Source organism: Bos indicus x Bos taurus, chromosome 14 (assembly GCF_003369695.1).
Source record: "Bos indicus x Bos taurus breed Angus x Brahman F1 hybrid chromosome 14, Bos_hybrid_MaternalHap_v2.0, whole genome shotgun sequence".
Classification (NCBI taxonomy): domain Eukaryota; kingdom Metazoa; phylum Chordata; class Mammalia; order Artiodactyla; family Bovidae; genus Bos; species Bos indicus x Bos taurus.
In genome coordinates this window covers 50580757-50591610 of record NC_040089.1, presented here as the reverse complement: position 1 = coordinate 50591610, position 10854 = coordinate 50580757, and the positions used below count along the sequence as shown (strand labels likewise).

At 35.5% G+C, this 10854-nt stretch overlaps 1 non-coding gene across 1 annotated transcript; it reads right to left on the bottom strand.

The window, feature by feature from the left end:
* Positions 1-1593: 1593 nt before the first annotated feature.
* Positions 1594-1665, bottom strand: TRNAW-CCA. Its single transcript has one exon. It is a non-coding gene; the product is annotated as a tRNA-Trp (tRNA).
* Positions 1666-10854: the final 9189 nt, after the last annotated feature.

Genomic DNA, 10854 nt, shown 5'->3' with positions numbered 1-10854 from the left:
GTTATTTTTTGTTTTGCTTTGCTTTTAAGAAACTCCCGAGCTCTTTTTCCATAGTAGTTATGCCATTTTACCTTCACACATGCAATGTGTGAGTGATCCCATTTCTCCATGCTGTGTCCAGCATGCAATATTATCACTAGTTTTACTTTAGTACTTCTTATAGTATATAACAATAACTCATATATGGCTTTATGTATATTTTCCTCATGGCTACTGAAGTTGAGCCTCTTTTCATGTGCTTACTTTCTGTCATCTGTGCATCTTCTTTGTTGAACTACTTCTTCACATCTGTTGCTCATGTTTAAGTTGGTTTGTTTGCTCTTACAGGTTTGAGTTCTTTATATATTCTAAATTTTATTCCTGTGTTGGGTATGTGAGTGACTATAAATGTTACTGTGTTTTTAATTTTAGTTGCATGTACAAATTGTTAATATTTAGAAATATGACTTTTTGTGTACTTATTGTGCATCATGTGACTTTTCTGAACTCATTTATAGGTCATAGAAGAATCTTTCTTTCTTCTTTTCTTTGGTCCCTCCCTCCCTTCTGTCCTTGTTTTCTTTTTTTCCCTTCCTTTTCTCTAATTCTATAGATTCCTATGACATTTGCAAACAGGAATATTATTTCATTTATTCCTCCTAATCAGTGTGCCTTTTATTTTCTTGGTTTACTGAAGTAGCTACAAATTCAAGTCTAACATTCAATTCAGCTACAAATTCAATTCTAACATTGGATACAATTGAATGGTGAGAGTAGACATATTTATTGTGTTGATCTAAAAGTATAAACATTTAGTTTTTCACCATTAAATAAATTATAGGCTTTAATGTTTTATGCTGCTGCTGCTAAGTCGCTTCAGTCATGTCTGACTCTGTGTGACCCCATAGATGGCAGCCCACCAGGCTCCCTCATCCCTGGGGTTCTACAGGCAAGAACACTGGAGTGGGTTGCCATTTCCTTTTCCAATGCATGAAAGTGAAGTTGCTCAGTCGTGTCTGACTCTTCGTGGCCCCATGGACTGCAGCCTACCAGGCTTCTCCGTCCATGGGATTTTCTAGGCAAGAGTACTGGAGTGGGTTGCCATTGCCTTCTCTGTTAAAGTTTTATAGATAATTCTTTATGAAATTCAGAGAATTTCCTCTATTTGTGGTTTTCTGAGATTTTAAAAATTTAAATGAATGTTAAATTTTGTCAAACTTTTTCTCAGTATCAGTTGATATGATCATGTGATTTTTCCCTAAGCACATTAGTATGATTGATCCAATCTCACATTATTCTTGAGAAATAAAGCTCACTTGGATATAGTATATGACTCTCTATATACTGATGAATTATATTTGCTAATATTTTGTTAAGGATTTCTGCATTTTTATTCATTAGGGATATCAGTCTGTAGTTTTATTTATTTATTTATTTATTTATTTTTTTGGTATTCTCTTGGCTGTTTTTTAGGTTTGAAAATGAAAGTGAAGTCTCTCAGTCATGTCCGACTCTTTGTGACCCAGTGGACTGTAGCCTACCAGGCTTCTCCGTCCATGGGGTTCTCTAGGCAAGAATACTGGAGTGTTTTACCATTTCCTTCTCCAGGGGATCTTTCCCACCCAGGGATCGAACCTGGGTCTCCTGCACTGGAGGCAGATGCTTTAACCTCTGAGCCACCAGGGAAAACCCTTTTAGGTATTATTGTAATACTAAATTAATAAGATGATTGGAAATGGTTACCTATTCTTCTGTTATCTGGAAGAGATCATGTAGAGTTAATCTTAATTGTTCTTTGAATGTTTGGAAGAATTTTCCAAACATTTGGACCTGGAGATTTACTTCCTATGTTGTGGTTTATCATAATATATATTTACTATTGGGAGAATTGTGGTACATATTTTTCAATGGTTAGTTTATTTTGTGCACACTATCAAATTTAAGTCCTTAGACTTTTTTTTAAGTTTTATTCGTTTATTATCCTTTTGGTGTCTATAAGGTTTGTAGTGATTTCACCCTTTAAAAATTTCTACTCTTGGTAATTTATGTCTTCTCTCTCTTTTTAAATCAGTCTTTCTTAAAGTTTGTCAATTTTATTGATCTTTTCAGTAAACCACATCTTCGTTTCACTGAGTTTCCATTTGTCTTTTTTTGTTATTGCTTTTGTTAATTTCTTCCTTTTATCTTTGTAATCATTATTTCTTTTTTAATTTTTTATTTTTTTTACTTCACAATATTGTATTGGTTTTGCCATACATCAACACGCATCCACCACGGGTGTACACGTCTTCCCCAGTCTGAACCCCCCCTCCCTCCTCCCTCCCCATACCATCCCTCTGGGTCATCCCAGTGCACCAGCCCCAAGCTTCCTGTATCCCGCATCAAACCTGGACTGGTGATTTATTTCTTATATGATATTATACATGTTTTAATGCCATTCTCCCAAATCATCCCCCCCCCCACAGAGTCCAAAAGACTGTTCTATACATCTGTGTCTCTTTTGCTGTCTCACATACAGGGTTGTCGTTACCATCTTTCTAAATTCCATATATATGCGTTAGTATACTGTATAGGTGTTTTTCTTTCTGGCTTACTTCACTCTGTATAATAGGCTCCAGTTTCCTAACCAAAAGACAGACTGGTTGAATGGCTTCAAAAACAAGACCCCTATATATGTTGTCTCCAAGAGACCCACCTCAAAACAGGGGACACATACAGACTGAAAGTGAAGGGCTAGAACAAGATATTCCATGCAAATAGAGACCAAAAGAAAGCAGGAGTAGCAATACTCATATCAGATAAAGTAGACTTAAAAACAAAGGCTGTAAAAAGAGACAAGGACACTACATAAGGATCAAAGGATCAATCCAAGAAGAAGATATAACAGTTATAATTATATATGCACCCAACATAGGAGCACTGCAATATGTAAGACAAATGCTAAAAAGTATGAAAGGGGAAATTAACAATAACACAATAATAGTGGGAGACTTTAATACCCCACTCACACCTATGGATAGATCAACTAAACAGAAAATTAACAAGGAAACACAAACTTTAAATAATACAATAGACCAGTTAAACCTAATTGATATCTATAGGACATTTCACCCCAAAACAATGAATTTCACCTTTTTCTCAAGCGCACATGGAACCTTCTCCAGGATAGATCACATCCTGGGCCATCAGTCTAGCCTTGGTAAATTCAAAAAAATTGAAATCATTCCAAGCATCTTTTCTGACCACAATGCAGTAAGATTAGATCTCAATTATAGGAGAAAAAATATTAAAAATTCCAACATATGGAGGCTGAACAACACGCTGCTGAATAACCAACAAATCACAGAAGAAATCAAAAAAGAAATCAAAATAGGCATAGAAATGAATGAAAATGAAAACACAACAACCCAAAACCTATGGGACACTGTAAAAGCAGTGCTAAGGGGAAAGTTCATAGCAATACAGGCACACCTCAACAAACAAGAAAAAAGTCAAATAAATAACCTAACTCTACACCTAAAGCAACTAGAAAAGGAAGAAATGAAGAACCTCAGGGTTAGTAGAAGGAAAGAAATCTTAAAAATTAGGGCAGAAATAAATGCAAAAGAAACAAAGCAGACCATAGCAAAAAACAACAAAGCCAAAAGCTGGTTCTTTGAAAGGATAAATAAAATTGACAAACCATTAGCCAGACTCATCAAGAAACAAAGGGAGAAAAATCAAATCAATAAAATTAGAAATGAAAATGGAGAGATCACAACAGACAACACAGAAATACAAAGGATCATAAGAGACTACTATCAGCAATTATATGCCAATAAAATGGACAACGTGGAAGAAATGGACAAATTCTTAGAAAAGTACAACTTTCCAAAACTGGACCAGGAAGAAATAGAAAATCTTAACAGACCCATCACAAGCAAGGAAATTGAAACTGTAATCAGAACTCTTCCAGAAAATAAAAGCCCAGGTCCAGACGGCTTCACAGCTGAATTCTACCAAAAATTTAAAGAAGTGCTGACACCTATCCTACTCAAACTCTTCCAGAAAATTGCAGAGGAAGGTAAACTTCCAAACTCATTCTATGAGGCCACCATCACCCTAATACCAAAACCTGACAAAGATGCCACATAAAAAGAAAACTACAGGCCAATATCACTGATGAACATAGATGCAAAAGTCCTTAACAAAATTCTAGCAATCAGAATCCAACAACACATTAGAAAGATCATACACCATGACCAAGTGGGCTTTATCCCAGGGATGCAAGGATTCTTCAATGTCTGCAAATCAATCAATGTAATACACCACATTAACAAATTGAAAAATAAAAGCCATACGATTATCTCAGTAGATGCAGAGAAAGCCTTTGATAAAATTCAACATCCATTTATGATAAAAACTCCAGAAAGCAGGAATAGAAGGAACATACCTCAACATAATAAAAGCTATATATGACAAACCCACAGCAAGCATCCTCAATGGTGAAAAATTGAAAGCATTTCCCCTAAAGTCAGGAACAAGACAAGGGTGCCCACTCTCACCACTACTATTCAAATAGTTTTGGAAGTTTTGGCCACAGCAGTCAGAGCAGAAAAAGAAATAAAAGGAATCCAAATTGGAAAAAAGGAAGTAAAACTCTCACTGTTTGCAGATGACATGATCCTCTATATTGTAATCATGATTTCATTTCTTCTTTATTTGGATTTAGTTTGCTCTTCTAGTTTAGGTAATTGTCCAAAAGTTGTCCTTCTTACTGGGTTATCCTTTTACTGTTCCTTTTGCCTGCTTTCTTGGGGCTTTGTTTTTCTGCTATAGTTTCCTGGTTTTGGGCTTCCTCATCTCCTAGTCTGATACTAGTTATTTGTTTGTGGATTCCTCGACTGAATTAACTTCTATCCACTTTTCAGTGTCTCCTATAGTTTGTTTTATATACACATAATATCTAGATTTTATATTTGTATTTACAAGAAAGAATAAGGAAATGCTTATCTCAATATATCTTCTCAGAAGCAGAAGTTGTCTTTTTTTACTTATGGAAAATTATGATCTTTGATACATTTTCTCTAGGAAAAAAACATAACTGATTAAATCAATTTACTGTGAAGATAAAGTAGTAAATGAGATTTTATATCTTTCATTGAACACAAAATCAGAATGAATTTAGCTTTCACCAGTAGCCATTCTTTGTATATTTAAAAATAAATTTACATAGGATTGACTAGAGAAAAAAGAAAGTTACAGCCAGGAAAGCAAAACTGTAATTAAACCTACTAAAGCATTTCAAGAAAAATAAAATGGAAAACTGCTCTGAAATTAACAGTGAAGTAATTGGACTAATAAACATTTCTATGGCAAATATGAGTGCTTATAAAATTTTGTTTTATTATAGACTTTAATTTTTTCCTACTACTAAAGAAACACTTAACTATTCACTTAAGTCTTCATTTCATCTTGGTGGTTATGTTGGAGTTTTGGAAGGAGTAAGAATATGTTAGTATCTGTTGATTTCCATTCAAAATGGCTTTATTTTGCATATATTCACATATCTTTATGTCTCTATATCTTTCAATGAGATATATATATATATATATACACACACACACACACACACAAACACACATTCCTGGTAGTAGTGTTAGTAATAGCAAAATATTCAAATATTCATAAAGTATTTCTTTTAAAAATTACTTGCTTTTATCTCATACCATTATTAATTTTTTAAAAACAATATGAAGAAGATACATATAAATATTTGTAACATTTACTGAAAAGTATCATGAGATGCAAAGTATATACATAAATAAATCATATATACCAATCATACATATATGTATATATATATATGTAGATTTAAATATTTTGCTTATATCAGAGTAAGTTTTGTAGCTGATCTAGCTCAAAATTCTCTCAAGAGACTCTCAGCTATTTTTTGGCTTCATCCCAAAACAATGCATTCTCAAGAATGATATTCAAATGGCCCAAAGCCAGATCCTTCTCTGCTAGTCCCCACCCCCCACCCCAGAAAAAGAAAATAAGCGATGTTGTGGGGCAAGAGATAAAAATACAATTTTAATTTTTAAAGTAATGTCCTCCATTTAATTAAATATTGCATAGATTTCGATTGAGTGTTTTTTTATTAAAATTCATATTGGCAAGCATATGAAAAGCCCTGTAATCGAAATTTCTCTCCTTATTTCTTTCCTTATCCTCTTGCTGGTAAAATATTTATGTAATACAACAGAATGGGATACACTTGTTATTCTATCTAGGGAAGACAATAGACCAGTAAATTTAAGAACACAAAAATATGCCTGGCATTAGATAATTTCAACTGGCAATAGAATAATTGCACTTCTTAGTCAACAAGAAGTAACCTGACAATAGCTTGGCAGACCCAGGAAGGAAGTGGTATTGCATTGGAATTCATATGTCTGCCTAGAGTTGTCCTTATCTAGTTGATCTTCCACTCAGTATGCATCAAATATTTGTGTAAATAAGGTGTCATTTAAAATGCTTTGGATGGTCAGTCTCCAACCTTTTTGGCACCAAGGACTGATTAGTGTTGTGGAAGACATTTTTCCATGGATGGGGTGGGGTGGGGATGGTTTTAAGATGACTCTCATAAGGAGCATGTGACCTAGATCCTTGCATGTATAGTTCACAGTAGGGTTCATGCTCCTATGATAATCTAATGCCATTGCTGACCTGACAGAAGGTGGAACTCAGACAGTAATGCAAGCAATGAGATTGGCTATAAATAGAAATGAATTTTCTGCTCACTTACCTGCCACTCACATCCTGATTTGTGGCCCATTTCCTAACAGGCCAGGGATAAGATCAGATCTGTGGCCCAGGGGGTGGGTTCTCTGATTTAGATATAAAGAAAAGCATAGACTTTTTGTTTGCCTTCAGATACCTTAGAAGCTTTGGTGGCCTTGGCTGTATGCCATTTATAAATACCTGTGGAAAGACAACTAAGATTAAAAGAAAATACAGGAATGATGTGGGCAAATAAAATTCTTAAAGGGAAATGAGTTTACTGGAACCAGTTATATATAAGATAAATGACAAAGGACAATGCATAGATATCAGATGTATAGAAAGGAACAGGAAAATAGTCCAGATCATAGTTTTCCTGTGTGTGTGTGTGTGTGTGTGTGTGTGTGTGTGTGTCTCTGTGCGTGCATGTGCACTTAGTCACTCAGTTGTGTCCGATTCTTTGTGATCATTTGGACTATAGCCTGCCAGGTTCTCTGTCCATGGGACTCTCCAGGCAAGAATACTGGAGTGGGTTGCCGTTTTCCTCGTCCAATCTTCCCGACCCACGGATTGAACCCAAGTCTCCTGTATCTCCTGCATTGGCAGGTGGGTTCTTTACCCACTAAGCCATCGGAGAAGTTCCCTACCTCAATACTACTGACATTGTGGGCCAATTAATTTTTTGTCATCAGGTTTTCTCAAATGTCTCCAGATACTGACAAATGGCATCTAGGGGTATGGTTCCCAGATTTAGCAAATAAAGATGAATATTATACCAAATAAAAATATAGGACACTAGTTACATTAGAATTTCAAACAAAACAGTTTTTAAAAATTTAAGTATGGTCTACATTATTTATTGTTTATCTGAAATTGAAATGTAATTTGCCATCTTGTATTTTATCAGGCAGTCCTAACTGGATTAGGGTTTCAGTTGTTGAAAACCTCTGCTTTAGAATGTGTGAACAAATTTCCTATGTGGGAGTTGTGTTTGACGGACAGTGAGTTGAGGCTTCAACATAACTTTAGATATGTCCTATATGTCTTAGACTGTTCCAAGTGGAAGACATCAACTAGGGAAAAGAAAAGAAAAATTCACTACCTCATGGTGTTTATGTTACGGTCAGGTAGAGACAAACAGTAAATACACAGCTAAGTAAATTATGAGATCCGTCAGTGAGTATAAAATAGGTTTTCCTGCTGTGGTATCAAACAACCTTCCAAATCTCTAGCTAAGAATTATACAGGCTTTCTTTTCTGTGTTATAGTACATATCATTCATGGTTGGCTATAGTCATCGTTTACATGGCCTTCACTCTAGACCCCAGATTGACAGAGTAGCCTCTTTCTGCAACATTTCTGCTTGTCTTAGGTGAAGAAAATAAGAGTGTGGTAAAACATATGTTGACTCTTGAAGCTTTCGTTCACATTTGTCAAATCAATTGTGTCATTCTAAGTTAACTAGAAATATATAAAACTCATCCGATAGCTTGTAAAAACTATAAGAAGTTGAAACATTAATATAAAATTTAGCATCATAATTTCTTAAATTGGTTTCCCACAAAAGCTGAACCTAAGATTAGTTTCAGGTAGTTTATATAAGATGTTATTCTAGACAGCCAGAAGAGTGGGGAGAATGAGTCAGGGAAAGAGGACAAAGCTAATATGAAAGAGGTCCTATAGAGATGGATGCTCCAGGCAATGGGGATTTGCATTGCCTCTGCTGGCACCTCCTCAGAAAATCCAGATTATCTACTGAAATTGTCTATTTGGAATAACAAGATGCTGGAGCATTTATCCCATGGATTCATTTTATAGTGAATGACACCAGATATAGGAGAATAGTAATATATTCTATCAGATATGTGCTGTCAACTGCTAGTAAGTGCTGTAGAAAGAAAGACAAAACTGAAAAAGAAAATAAAGAAGCTTGGGAGGAAACATAATGCAGTGAGTGGGGAGTTGATTTTTTACATTATTGATAAAAATGGTTAAGAAAGTTGATATTTGAGCAAAGTTCTAAAGGCAATGTAGAGATTCTCACTGATATCTATGGGAAAAGAATTCTAGGCAGAGAAACATCAAGTATAAAAAACCTGCCACAGCATACCTGGCACCTTCATGGATCTGGAGCTACAATGCTGCCAGTGAGGACTATTGTAAAATACTGTCAGAAATATAATAAAGATCAGGAGATTGTGTAGATACATGTACAATGTTGTAAAGATTTAGGATTTACTCCAAGTGAGTTTGGGAGGTATTGGAGAATTTAAAAACAGAAGAATGACATTGCCTGACTTAATATTTGAAGATTACTCTCATTTCTGTGTTGAAATAGACTGTAGGAAGGTAAGATCAAAATCAGAGTGACTAGTCAGTTAGTTCCAGATTATTACAGCAACAAAAGTGAAAAAATGCAAACATCTCAACAAGGAAGTGGCAATAAAAGTGTTCAGAATCTGGGTATATTATAAGAGATTTGAGTATAGCATTTGGTTTTGCTGATGGATCAGTGTGTGGTGTGAGGAAGGAAATAATCAATGTAAGCATTCCACAACATTACCATTAATGAATGTGAAATGACAGAGGAAGTCTCAGCAGTTGAGAAGAGAGGCATTTACCTTGATCATGCTAAATTTGAAAGTCTTACTAGGCATCTAAGTGAAGATGTTCAACAAGCTGTTGGAAGTGAAGAGACATTTTGGCAGGCAATGAGAATTACGTGTATGAATTAGGTTTCATTTATTTTATTTTAATATTGGAGTATAGTTGATTTGCAATGTTGTGTTAGTTTCTGCTGTACAACAAAGTGAATCAGTTATACATGTATGTACTTTTTTAGAGTCTTTTTCCCATATAGGTCATTACAGAGTATTGAATAGAGTTCCATGTGCTATATCTACATGTCTATTGTTATCTATTTTATACATGTGTGTGCTTAGTCACTCAGTTGTGTCCAACTCACTGTGACCCCCAGACTGTAGCCTGCCAGGCTCCTCTGTCTGTGGGATTTTCCAGCCAAGAATACTAGAGTGGGTTGCCATGCTCACCTCCAGGGGATCTTCCCCACTCAGGGATCGAACCCAAGTCTCTCACATTGCAGGTGGATTCTTTAACATCTGAGTCACCAGGGAAGCCCACATTTTATACATAGCAGCGTGTATATGTCAATCTCAATCTCCCAATTTATCCCTTCCCCACTTTCCCCCCAGTTACAATGAAGTGGTAAAGGGATTAAGGTAAATAAGGCTTAAATAATTATTTTTCCTTTGATTCTCATGGCAAATCTCCATGATTCTCATGGCAAATCTCATAGAATTAAATAAATTTTATTTAATTCCAAATAAAATTCTGGAAAGATAAATGACAGCTAAAGATTCTCTTTACCTTGACTATAATATGTGTCCAAAAAGGGCTAAAAATGACTATTTCCATAAACATAAAAAATAGACCAATGCCTATGCTATAATTCTTTATCATAATAGTTGCTTCCAGGAGGGTAAAAAAAAAATGCTACTCTGTGAAATCACACCTGAAATGAAAGTTTGTTCACAGAAATCGCATGACTGATCTAAAAAAGTATGTATTTAGCTCAAATCCAGAATCCCCAATCTGTGAGCAGACAATTCTTCCTAGAGCTCTTGAATTTTTGCATATCTTTTGAACAGCTTACCTTTGCCATCTCTTTTGAGTATGACTGTACCATGGACAGTCTTGAAATTTAAGTATAGTAACCCAGAGCAGGCATATTTTGCCCCAGGGTTGGCGTATTTTCTGCCCATTACAAATCTGCAAGTTCCCTACTTTCTGCTATGCAGAAGGGGAGCTCAACTTACCCTGAGGCCAGGTTACCCCTGACTCCTTTGACCCTACCCTGCAGGATTTAGTGCTCAGGAAATTGGTACAATAAAATGCTGCTGCACTGGCTATTGCTGTTGCTGAGTAAGGAAGCCCTTTGTCTCTGATCCAGGATACTCATGTCTTTTACTAGCATTCATGAAACGATGGCAGGCTACCTTGGTAGATTGTACTCTGAGTATATATCTAGGACATTTCACAGTTCTTGACAATTCATTACCATGCTGTTCATCTTTCTGGTGGATTTCTATGAAG